Source organism: Uloborus diversus, chromosome 4 (assembly GCF_026930045.1).
Source record: "Uloborus diversus isolate 005 chromosome 4, Udiv.v.3.1, whole genome shotgun sequence".
Classification (NCBI taxonomy): domain Eukaryota; kingdom Metazoa; phylum Arthropoda; class Arachnida; order Araneae; family Uloboridae; genus Uloborus; species Uloborus diversus.
The window spans coordinates 95,127,759-95,141,190 of record NC_072734.1 but is presented as its reverse complement, the minus strand read 5'-3'; positions in this window follow the sequence as shown (position 1 = coordinate 95,141,190).

The following is a 13,432-nucleotide window of genomic DNA, read 5'->3' as shown; positions in this document are numbered from 1 at the left end:
TTGATCCACTCAAATGTGATTACCATTCCAAGCTAAAAAAAGGACATAAAATACTTTTTAAACACTGTTTGGAAACGCGAATAAAATTATTATCATCATCACCTGAAATCAATTTTGTGCCATCAGATTCGCTGGCTTTGCAAATAACAACTGCAGCATACTGAAGATATTTCACACAAGAAATTTGTTCTTTGTTCCTTTCTTGGATATATTTCACATTGCTTCATTTTTTGACCAACTATGTTTCCTTCTTTTACTTCCAATGGTTCTTTAAATATTCTTTATTTATTCCTGAATCAAACACTGCTATGCTTCCATTTTGTCTCAGAACACGCCTTCAACATGTAACGAAATCAAAACGAATGGAAATTACACATAAACTTTTACAGCCAATATAAACATTCGATCCGGAAGATACTCAGGATACGAGGATCGATGTTTTTTTTTTTTCCAGGAGGTGGGATAAACAATAATATATGGAGATTAAATGTCACCCCAGCGCTAGTTAAAATTTGAAGTGAAAGTTTGCTATTCAACATTGGTTAAGTCTTAACGTGAATGTAAAACCTTCAAATTCACTCAGCATTTTCCCTAGAAACCCTTTTATTTATTTCTTGGTCACTTATGCTTCTGGAAAACGATATTACAACGAACTTTAATGTTTGATGCTTGAAAATTTCAAACGATATTTTTAATGTATTCTGAAGCGTTTTTTTTTTTTTTTTTTTTTTTTTTTTTTTTGAGCAATCACGATTGTTTCTTGCTTTCATTAGACTGTTTTGATGTGCTATCATTTTATTTTCCCGCCAGCACCCTCTGCAGCATCACCGTCGACCGGCTCCTCACGATGCTGCTCCTCTAGCGAAATCCATCTCCAGGTTGCGTCAATATCCTACACTTACACGCATACATACACACACGTACACACAAACACATACACACACATATGCCTACACACAAACACACACACATACACATACACACATATGCCTACATACAAACACACACACATACACATATACACACACACCTACACAAACACACACGCCTACATACATACACACACTCGTGATTGCGAAAAACATAATATGAATTCCAGATGTCAAAATTCAAATTTTTTCGTTTGTTTTTGTTAGAAAAGGGAGCACATCAAAACGAGATGAATTATCTCAAGCTGAATACTTGAATGCAAAACATTAATAAATGTTTTTTTTCAATGGATATGCGAAACAAAACTCAAGAGCGGGGGGGGGGGGGGATTATGGTGCAAGTTGGCACCATTCAAGTTTGTTTTGGGGGAATGAGGGTTTTTTAAATTCTTTCTAAATTTTTATTGGTTTATTTTTGATATAAATTATTTATTTTATTTGATTTTATTTTATTATGTTTAAATTTTATTTCATTTATTTATTTAGTTTGTGTGCGTGTGTTTGTATGTGGTATGTCATTGGCGTAGCACAGAACTTTTCTTATAAAATAATAATAATAATAATAATTAATAAATAAATAAGTAAATAAAAAATATTTAAAGAAAAAATAATGTAAAAAAAGAGCTAAAATAAAAAAAGGGAAGCAGGATCAAGAAAAATTTTTTTCGGGGGGGGGGGGGGATTTGCGCCATTGAACTAGGCACCCCGGCTCAAGAGAATGAATATTAGCGAAATTATTCAAAGTAATACGCCATTAACGTATGTATGTCCTCAAACGAAAAGATTGCTGATGTTGCAATCAGGGCTGCCGAGAGCCAAAGCGGAGCCCATTGTTAGTTTGGTCGCCGGCCCCCCCTCCACCTCTAAAACTTTCCAAATTTATACTTCTCCGATTCCGAGCCGAATCCCTAGTTTCCGACAAGGCCGACATGATGGCCTCTTGTCGGCTCTGGGTGCAATGAAGTATTTTTATCTATTAATTTGTTTATTTTTTTCTTCTTCATTGTTTGGTGTCAAAAAAAATAGCCCTTCCCCTCCACCCCTTTTTTACAGATGCAATTTAATTACTAAAGATTTTTGATAAAAATTTCAATCTGTTCTATTTTAGATGCATTTTTTTAGAAGCAAAAACGTTTAAGTCAGGATTTTTTCGCCACTTCTAATGACGACTCATTCTCGTTGCCAGATTCCAGAGCAGCTGTTTAAAGCGCATTATTACCAAATGACAATCATCAGTATTTTTCCTCTATCCGCCGTTCTGTGAATAATGATGTCCTAATCTGCTGTTACGAAACATTGCATTCAGTCAAACAGCATCTGGTCTGACCTCCAAACAATTTCAGCGAAACGCCTCCTCCACCCTTCCTTTTCTCTCCGTATTTATTTATATTCCTTTTTTCGCTGACTTTCCCCCCCAAACCGACCTTCATCGTTCGAGAAAATGTTACGTCATTGTGGCCGTGCGTCAATGTAAAACAACACCACCTTGGGAGAAAAATTGGAGACACTGTGAAGGTGGAGTTGCAGCTGAACGCGTAACCAAGGTCTTGGCCCCGTCTGCTTGCAGCTACTTATAGACGAAGGTCTTTTTAGTTTCAACACTCTTACATTCCCCCCTGCGGGTTCTGGATAGGTGAGTGTTCGGGCCAGGTATGTTCTCCAAAAAGGACGATTTCGTAATGAGTCAGAACTGGAAACAACAGATACACCGTGACGTTATGTTTTAGGTTTGCATTAATTTCTTCATCAAGTATTGGTAATCACGAGGTGTTATGCATCAGCTTTGTACGTGTCAAGACTTAACGACGAAGAAAAACCTATTTCTTTTTTTTCTTTCAAATCACGCTGGATGGGACTTTCGTAAATTAAACAATTTATCAAAATATGCATTGCACATTTTTCTACTAGCAGGGACACTCTGATGAGGGGTCATGGGAGATCACTTTGACCTCCGACAAATTTCTTTATTCGGCAAATTTTGTCTGACGATTCGACGAAAAAAATCAGCATTCGGCGAAATTTGGAGTTCCATTTGGCAAAATTTTCATCATTCGGCGAAAGTTAGAGCTCCATTCGGCAAAATTTGGAGTTTCATTAGGCAAATTGAGAATTTCCGCTCTCCCAAAAATTTAAGCTTGGGGTGCCCCTGTCGACAGGACGAGCACATAAAAGGGTGTGTCAGTGAGAGTCAAACTTTTTACACAAAAAAGAGTGGCGCTACAAAAAATGATCCAATTTTTCAAGAAAAACCGCCAAGAGCTCACTCTGTTTTCGTAAACTATTTTCGAATTTTGTTCTAAAAACCTTTATTTTCAATAAATTACTAACCAACAACTCAAAACATGTTTCCTATTACTGAATATTGTGTGTGAATCATCTCTAAAAATTATATTCTAATACGATGCAGCCTGTTTAACCCATGGGGGTCATTGCCCCTTTGAAAGTTTTCAAGGCGAGCATACATCTTAGTGTATACATCTTAGTGGAGCCGTTCCCGTGATAAAACGCATTCTACGCCAAAAGAAATATAAATTCTTATCCGGTGTATAAAAGGGGATTTTCAGTTCTCTCATCATCAGATTTCGAGAAATTAGTTCCCAAGAGCAGCGTTTACTGCCTTCTTAACTCCATTAATCCGTCGCGCGTGATCTTTTCTAAAGGGGATGCACTTTCACTGGTCACGTGGCATCTGCTCCTTCCTGGTCTAATATGCACGTGATTCCCCCAATCTCAGAATAATAAAAAAGCAGGTGATTTCGCAGATCACCTACATGATGGCAAAACCTGGACTTCCTCAATGGGGCATTGACCTCCATTTCTCACCTCCCTCTCTTTTTCTCTCATTCTTTACTCTTGTTCGATTCCCCCTTGATATTCTTTTTTCAGGGTGGATGGGCAGTTCTCTCTTCTTTGCAGCCATTCGTACTTAGGTTGCGGTTGCTGTAGAGGTGGTTGACCTGTTGGTCGGGTATTTCTGCGAGGTTACGTCGATTTTTCTGGAACGAGTTGCAGGACACTCGGTTCACACTATTTCACCCCCCTGAATAAGAAAGCTAATTAATTTTTCTCATCATTTAGGCATAAATTCTTTGGTATTATATTGTACGAATTTAGTGATTCAATTTAATTTTTAAAAAATGCTATCTTTGTTAATTTTATTTTACCAAAATTTTGCATTTCACATGTCATTCTACAGGTAATTTATTGATCTATACCTAAGTGATTTCTCAAATAAAGTGCTTTCGTGCACCAGGTGTACTTGATTTTAGCTATTATCGGTCAACAATTGGACTAGTTACAAGCTGAAAATTTACATTTCAAGTCATGTTTCAAATCAATAAAAAATCTGACGTTTAATCACTCTAACTTTGATTGATTGAAGAATAACAAGCGAATTATCATTAAATACCCATATGTTTATGATTAGAGCGAAAGACATTCTTTTCTTCGGAAAGAACGTTGCAAAAAGGAAAAAAAAAAATCCCAACGGATTTTGTTCCACACTGATGTGCAATATATGCATAATGAAAGTGAACTTATGGAAAAATATTGCGGTGGAAAAATTTAAATAGGTTGATACAAGGGTTCCAAAACTGGGTACCGCGGTACCCTGGGGTGTCGCAGGGAGTGGCGAGGGGAGCTGCTAAGTGCTCACGGTATCAATGTAGGTATGCATATATGATTGGGATGGACTAGGGTGACGCGAGTCAGAAAAGCTTGGGAACCATGGGCTAATATAACTATACAGTATTATTCGCTACTCTCTGTTTAAAACCACGTATCTCTAGTAAAGCAGTACATATTGAGATTTTAGAGTTTCCTTCGAATTCAGAATGACATTTTAGAATTCGCAATCACTTTTTATTTAAATCTTCATTCGATTGGCTCAGCGAAGAAGGACTTGGGAACTAAGCCCTTCTCCAGAACGCTTTGCTTTAACCTACATTCCCAAACCTAGTACGCTAATGTTTATATTTGTAAGGTCTGTTTTTATCCCCCCTCAGGAGGAAATTCTAGCCTGGTAAGACAAACCTGTTCCCCAAAAGAAAATTCTAAGTTCTTTAATGGTAAGTTCATAATGTTGTTGACTAGTATATAATTAACAAACACTAACGAAAGATTCCGTGCCATTCCCTTGAGAAGTTAGACTTAATAAGATAAGACAAGAATAATTTACCACACGAGAAAGGAAATAACACCCAGAGTACCAGTGGAAATCGAACCCACGACCTCCTGTACTGCGCGCAGGCAAGCTCGGCCACTCAGCTACGGGAACTCCAGACCGTGGCGCCCCGATGGGAAGTCGACGGATGTCACTGTGACTTCCTGAAAATGTCTTCCTTATTCGGCAAATTTAGTTTGACAGTTCGGAAAATTTACAGACAGCATGGCAATATCACAATTCAATGCTTTGTTTTAAATTGTAAAATGTGCTAAATTTATTGATGTCTGAAGTCTCATCAGATGTTTCATTTGGTAGAACTAGGAGTTTCGTTCAGTAAATTGGGAATTTCTCCTCACCCAAAAATTTAAGTTCGGAGCGCCCCTGGTCACTTATGTACATATTTATACACACATAAGGCCAATGACATATAACAAGCAGTGAATTCTACTGCACGACTTTTCATCAAGATTAAAAACGTTCCAGTAACTAATGGTTTTATTAAAACCATTAAAAGAAAAACTTGAACCACATTTCATCCTTTCCCATCCCAACGATTAAACACACATTTTTCTTCCTGTCAATGAACTGTACCACATTGCCCGAAGTGAAGTGGGGGAAAACTTTGTCTCCAGGCCAGTGCCGAATTTTCAAGGTTCCTCGGTTATTGAACTCACCTGGAATAGAAAGATGGGTGGAGGGGGGATGAGCCGAACGAGTGGTGGAAAAGTAGCTCGAACAGGCGACCGGACAACACTGTCTTCTTGTTGCCATAAACAGAGATGTCTTTAAGTGGCCGGGACAAACACACATGCGGCGTCGCTTCTTTTGTTTTGTGGATGAGAGGACATTCGGCTGGTGTGTGGGGGGAATCCGAAGAAGGTGAAAGGTTAGGGCGGCGATGAGGGCAGAGTTTTTCGTGGAAGGAAGTCGTGGAAGTTTGTAGTTCTCTGGGTTGTGCTTATCGGGCGGGTGTCGTTGAACTCTGGCGAAATGTTCTGGAAGATGTTTTTCTCAAAGATGAGGGGCCTCTACGATAAATTATTGCTTTGATTTCGATGATGCAATATAGTGTGATGAGGAAAACGTTTGTCTCATTTGGGGATTTCTGCGGAAGATAAAATTTTTCGAACGTCATTTAAGAGGCTCCTGTTGGGTCATGCTCATATTGGCGTTTTGTGTGGACGAATGTGTGCAATTTTCGTGGTGTGTGTGTGGGCTAGATTAGGATCCTCTCTAGCTCGTTACTTTTCCTTTGATCTCCAATTAACGCCGGAAAATTTGGGGGGTTGCCGGAAAATTTGCTAGTTGAGAATCTTTAGCTTGTTAATTTTCTTTTGATCTATCTATTTGTTGTGTATCAATTTGGAGTTATTCGAGGATCTTCTCTAGCTTGTTAGTTTTCTTTTGCTCTCCAGTTGACACGACAAATTAGGTGTGTATGAAACTGGGGGTTGGTTGAGGATCTTCTCCAGTTTGTTAGTTTTCTTTTGATCTACAAATTTGTTGTCTATCAAACTGGCGGCTAGTTGAGGATCTTCTTTAGCCTGTTAGTTTTCTTTTGGTTTACAAATTTGGTGTGTATCAAACTGGAGCAGATGAGGATCTTCTCTATTTTATTTAGTTTGATTCGTTAGTTTTCTTTTGGTCTCAAATAAACACTGACAAATTTAGCGTGTATTAAACTGGGGGTTGGATGATTATCTTCTCTAGCTTGTTAGTTCTTTTGCTTTTGTTCTCCAATTAACACTGAAGAAATTTTTAATGTGTTCAAAGTATCTTGAGATGCTTGAAACCACCACTTTTGTTTTTTATATATTTATTTATTTTTTTTTTCAATCTGTACTGATGTTTTTTTGTTTCAACAGTTTCTGCATTTTTTTCTCTGTTTCTTTTAATATCTCTCTTAAATAAATAAAATAATACTTGCGAATGAAAAAATTGCTGACAGTAATATTTATATACATTTTTTAAATTCATTAGTTTGGAAATAAAAAAATAATGTACAAAATAGTTAGCAAATGTAAGAGAAAAGTAGATTGCAGGATGTGTAGATTTATGCATAGGTGAAGTAGAGTGGATACATAAAAATCCTAACTAGTTATTTTTGCAATGTTTGTATAACAAATTATTAAAACAATTACTAAAGTTACTACAACAAATTAATAAGTAGCACGAATAAGTATGCGAAAATTATAGAGTGTATTTCAAAGCTGTTTTGTCTTATCTGCATCATCAAAAAAACTTCAAGCATTTTTTTTTTCACAGACTTTTATTGTTAAATTTATTTATTTTTTTAAAAAAACCTTCAGTTCATAGGAAAATAAATAAAGTTGGGTGAAGCAAATCTCAAAGAACAAAGTATTTTAAATCCTATTAATTGTTTTCAAATTTTGAAGTTTTATATATAAAGGTATTCATTTCTGAAAATATCTTTCTGGTGGTAGGGTTTTTTTTTTAGTTCAACGTAATTTCTTTTATTGTTATAACGTAAAATATGTTTTATGCTTTGTTTGTTATCCATACAAAACTAAACATTTTTCTTTTAAATTTTATAATACCATTACAAATCAACGAATTTTAAAAATATATACCTAGTTATATTTGTGAACAAGTAAGATTGTTTGCATTATTATACAAAGAAAAAAATCTCACTTTTTTATCATGCAGTCCAAAAATTTTCTTATTTCCTGTGAAAAAAGGAATATAAAAACTTGCGAATGGAAATTTTCCCGTAATTCTAGCTTAGTCCCTCTCATTTCTTTCTGACAGCTCAATTATTCCATTTTTCTCTTCCTATATGTTAGGAAAAAAATCGTCTGGAGGAAGTAGGAGGAAAACCTTAGAGGGCCTTGACCCTCCTTGGAGTACATCGTCCCTACAACTCTCCCTCTCTTTAGGCATTCGGCCGGAAACCCAGCCCCCTCCCCCTTAACAAACAAATAAACATCTTAGTACAAAGTAGGAAAAAGCAACCGATTTCGTGGATTGGAATCGTTCTTGTATCCTGTTTGTTCTTAGAACTGTTCGATTTTGTTCTGGTATGATTCGAATGTTCGGAAATCCCTCATTTTCTGACCAGAAGCCCCTAGAGTTCGTTCACCGCGTTTCTTCAATTTTCTTGAGGAGGAAATACATTTATTTCTTATTGCGCAGATGGGCGGATTTTTGAGGGGAAGTTGTAAAGTGGTCGTTTTATTGGGTGTGGACTTAGATATGGCTTTATTGATTGTCATGTAAACACGGTGGCGCAACTGTGGTCTGTGGAGTTCTTTATTTGGAGAGGATGTCGTGGTAAGCAGAAAACATACGTGCATATGTCAATACCTAACGGTTTTTTGTATTGACATCGACTGCACCCTGAGTTGGTTTAACATATTGACTTGAGGAAGTTCACGATTGAGCTCAAATACAAGTATCGTTAGGAAATGCATATTTTCTGTGGTTTTTATGTAATGATTTTTCAGTGGTAGTCATTTGTATCCAGAATCAGTTTCATGTATTGAACGTCTAGGAATTCCAATGTTAATGTCAAATGCAATGTCAAATAGCACAAGTTATAGCTGCCAGAATTTTCTTTTTGGGACAGGGGCATACACTCCTTACATGCATGGAGTCGGAGTCGTTAAGTTGGAGTCGGCCTGATTTGGGGATTTTGGAGTCAAGAGTCTGGAGTCGCAGGCTTTAAAATTTCAAGAGCCAGAGTCGGTCATTTTACCTCAGAGTTCGCAACCCTGCCAGGGCTACGGAGTCAAGCGTCGGAGTCGTGGAGTTGGACTGATTTTGGGGTAAAGAAAACGGAGTCAAAGGCTCTAAAATTGTCAGAGTCGGTCACTTTCTCTCTGACTCCGCCGCAGCCCTGTTTGCATTTACATATGTTAATATACTAGGGCTGGTTTTATGGCTTAAAATCATGGTACATGGGAACGGGAGTTTCTACTCGAAAACTCTTCTGTGCGCCCGAAACACTCATCTTTTGTTGACTTATAAATATGAATTGAGGCCGTAAGAAGCAAAGGGATGTAAGTGCCAAAATTAAAAATTTGGAGATAATCAGTACAAATGGTAGGGAAACCTCCCTTCTGTTTTGGGGCAAGACATGGTATTAGTAGCCCTAGTAGGTGCTGCTTGCTATACAGCATGATTTGGAAAAAATTCAATTAAAGCCTACCTAAGGTCTGAAATTTAATCGTGTTTTACTTGAAACTTTATAAAGTCCACTTACATCCCTTTGCTTCTCACTGCCTCAATTATTGGTATTCCATATAAACTTTCACTGCCTCAATTATTGGTATTCCATATAAACTTTGAGAAGAGATTTATAAGGAATACTATCCCATTACCTGTAACGATTATCAAAAACCATTTACAAAATAGTCATTACTGTAAATATAGTTTTAAAAAGTACCCATGGAGGCACGACATATAATCTATAACATTTACGAGATAAGCTCTATTGTAGATGCTCCATAAACTTCGTAATGAAGCTGCCATTGACTAAGACATTTGCAAAATTCATGAAATACACCGCCAGCTCAGTCAGTGACTGAAATAACTGAGCTGGCGGTGTATTTCATGTATTTCTGCTTTAGCCCTGGCTAATGGGCGATAATTTACTGAATATTTGCAAAATTGTTTCTTCATCTGATATTCCTTATCAATTTCATAAAATTGAACCACCGTCGAAATTTAAATCAAAATTTTCAAGGGTTGCAAATAAATGTAAGATTAGTTTTCGAGCAATATTGTACTCTTAAACACATGGATGCAATCAAGTGCAGAAAATAAAATAAAATATTGAATCTGCTCGAAAAGTCGCCAAGCTGCAACCTTGAACCAAGATATTCATTTTTTCCATATGCCTCTAAAGAACATTCGGGTGCAATTGTGCAAACAAACGCTAAAATATCTTGCGGCATTAGCGCTCGTGTAAGCTGCAGGTGAATAAAACTTGCTATCGGTCAAGGCCGTACCTTAGTTACCTGCATAATATGCTGATAACGCATAAGATAAGTATTTTGCAATGTCACTTGGCAAAATCAAATAATAACTCCGTAATAATTCGTTGCGAAAAGGAAACCAGTGTGGTTTATTCTTAGTCATTTTCTTTAAATGTCTCTGGTTTCCTTCGTTTCTTAAGAGTACTTTCATGATTTTGTTTGCTCTTATTTTTTAATAAGCTTCATTTATTAATAAATTATATCAAGGGTTTTTTTAAGTTAATTATCTATTCCCAGTTTTGAATTTAATATTTTGTTTATTAACTATCATTTTCAACACCTGAGACCGATATATAGGTGCAGGGCGTTCAGCCAGAATTTACCTACTGTGAGGAGGATTGGTAATATATGTTAAAACCAAAGTCTCTGTGTGGGAGGAGGGATGATCTCCCTTCACCCTCTCTCTGCGCCACTGTAACAAGTAATAATTCTGTCTCACAGTTATAATAACATTTAAAAAGTGACCGACAGCTGGCAATGTAAGTAGTAGCTGAACTGTGTCGTAGTAAAAGAAATACTAATAGATTTTTTTTTAAAAAAAAAAATTTTCATTACTTCTGCTGAAATATGAAGTAATTTAAAAGAAAAAATTAAAATGTTATTCTGAGATGTGTTGGACTCAAGTTTATAATTGGTTCCATTTGTAAACAAAATAAGCCGATAAAAAAACAATTTGGAAGACAAAAAAAAGAAAAAAAAACATTATGTCATTGCAATAAAATCTGCAAGACGTTCGCATGATTATCAACTGCTAACAAAATTGTTTGATTTACAAAGTTAGCAAAATTATTCGATTAAAAGTACTAGTTAAGCAGGGGCTATGAAAATTTTCTATCTGGCGGCTATGTAAAATTAGAATTTTTTCACGGTACCCCACTCTTATCTCTATTTCATATATGTACGTATTTATATTGATACCGGCAGCCCTCGATTCCCCCTGTGGCATGCCAGGGTGCTGCGTCACCCAATTTGAAAACCTCTGACATAAATGATTATGGACTTAAAAGCGCCTCTTGCTAAATTCATATCTTAAAAGTTATCGCGAAGAATTACTTTTTCCGAACTATTTCAACTGAAACAAGCTACGCCATTGTTGTAATTCAAACAATAATCTAACGCTCAAAAAAGCTGGTACTTTTTAATTAAAACCAGGTGCTACACTTTTCGTGTCGAAACCATTCGTAATTTCTGTTTTTAAAAAAATCGTCTGGTGACCAAACGTTCTGTGGATCCGGCAGGTGCCCCTTTCGATCATCCCTTGCCTTCAAGGCCAGACACCAGGGTGAATGTTCCTGGGAATGTTCTTGCAAAGCCCCCTCTGGGCTTCTTCATCCAAGGACACTCTTGTCAGTCATCAGGACGTTTAGGTTCTAAAGGGGCCTCCGAAGAGTCCGTGTCCCAAAACGGCCCCATAGGTTAGGAGGCCTATAGGGTGTACAGGCCAAGGTTTCGAAAGTGAAATAGCATTTTTTTAAACATTTTATAAGCATGGCACGATTTGTCCGAGATAAGAGCGGGGCAGTAAGATGGGGCTTATCTTCTTGGGAGGAGCCTCAAAGTTTAAATGTCGTCTTACTAGCATACATTTAGGGTTGATAGCTTTTTGCAGTAGCCCCAAACAGTTTACGAAATTTATTACGTAAAGCAGAGGTTCTGAAGATGCGGCACATCTACCACTGGTGATAAGTAAGGTTCAAATACGATGTGACCTATCAACCATTTTGATACCATTCTTACATGTTTGGCAGCATTAATTGTTGGTTGGGTTTTCATATTTCGCCAATATTCGCATTGAATGGCACGTGAAAAACAAGTTTTTGAAAAGGCGATAGCTGTGCAAATTGACTGTTTTTCTTGTTCTATGACAAGCCATACAGTTGTACACTATTAATGCTTATAAATGTGTTATTATAATTTGAAGTAATATCAAAAATACAACCTTAATAGAGTAAAAAAAAGCAACCAAGAAGCAACCTTTAGAAATAAAATAATATTATTTCCCTTTAAAAACAAAAAGCATGTATTTTGTTTTGAATTAAGTGTCTTTTTAAATCCAAAACACAATCACTACGTTGTACTCAAAATATGTGAATCAAACTCCGTTACCACAATTGAGATCTATGGTTCCCACAAAACAATCTTGTCCAGGAAAAAAGTTAATAGGTCTAAGAGGATATATTCAAACCTAACTTTATTTTCCCTATGAAATTTATATTGAAGTTCTTAACTTTCGTTATTCTGCTTTAAGGTGTTAAAATTAATTGAAAATTAAGAACTGCTCTATTACATTTAGTAGATTTAACATTTAGTAACTACCAGAGTATCTCTTAATGATAACTTAGAAAAGAAAGTTATTGAATAGCCTAGCGATGAGCATCTAATGAAGAATAAAGAGTAGAAATTATTTGTTTGCAATTACGTAGAGCCGATGAAAGATCACGTCAATCTAGTCGGAAACTAGGGGCTCGTTCCTTGTACAGGCCCGACTCCAAATCGGAGCAGTAATTTGGCAAGTTTTATGGGGAGCGGGGACCTGGCGACCAAACTAACAAGGGCCCGTCTTGGCTATCGGCGGACCTGTTTGCAATAATCGACTGGACGACATGAAATAGTTCTTTTCCATACTGGTGACAATTTCAAAATGTGTTTCTAAGAGATTACAGTTAAAACTAAATGACGTTTCAAATATTTTCTAAGTCATTTTAAACCAATTGATGGAAAATCAATACTCTAACTATGTTTTTGTCGTTGTCCACATTTTAGCTTTTAATAGACACCATGGAGTTTCTTTAATTACGATTCATAGCTTTATATCTAAAATAAAAATCATATTTTCACATTGTTAAAGTTTACAACTGTAACAATCTGAATTATGACTTTTCTGAAAATTCCCTTTCAATAAATTGTTTTTATTCAGTGCATCGCACCCATCAGTGAATTGATGTCAGTGAATCTAAACCATTGATGTCTAAATCCATTGTCCAACGTTAAGTTCTATTTAACTAAAACTTGCGCCATTTCGTTTTTAACTGTTCACGAATTCCATGGCGAATCGAATCTCCGTTCTGGAAAACAATGCTTTTGCGAAAATGCCCTTCGCTGAACTAATATTTGAGTCCGTTTCGAAATTTTTCCTGTCACTGTGCTTTGGCCGGGCATTCAACCCTTTCCCAGAAATGGAAAGGAAAACTCTGTCGTTATTGATTCACCTGTTCTCTAATGAATCTTTTTTTTTTCTCCTTTCGCGACTTTCGAATGCCCTATTGTGACCTTTTTCAGAAAAAATATTAAACTTTTTTTTTTCAGTTGCATACACAGAATGCATTTGCTAATTTATAATG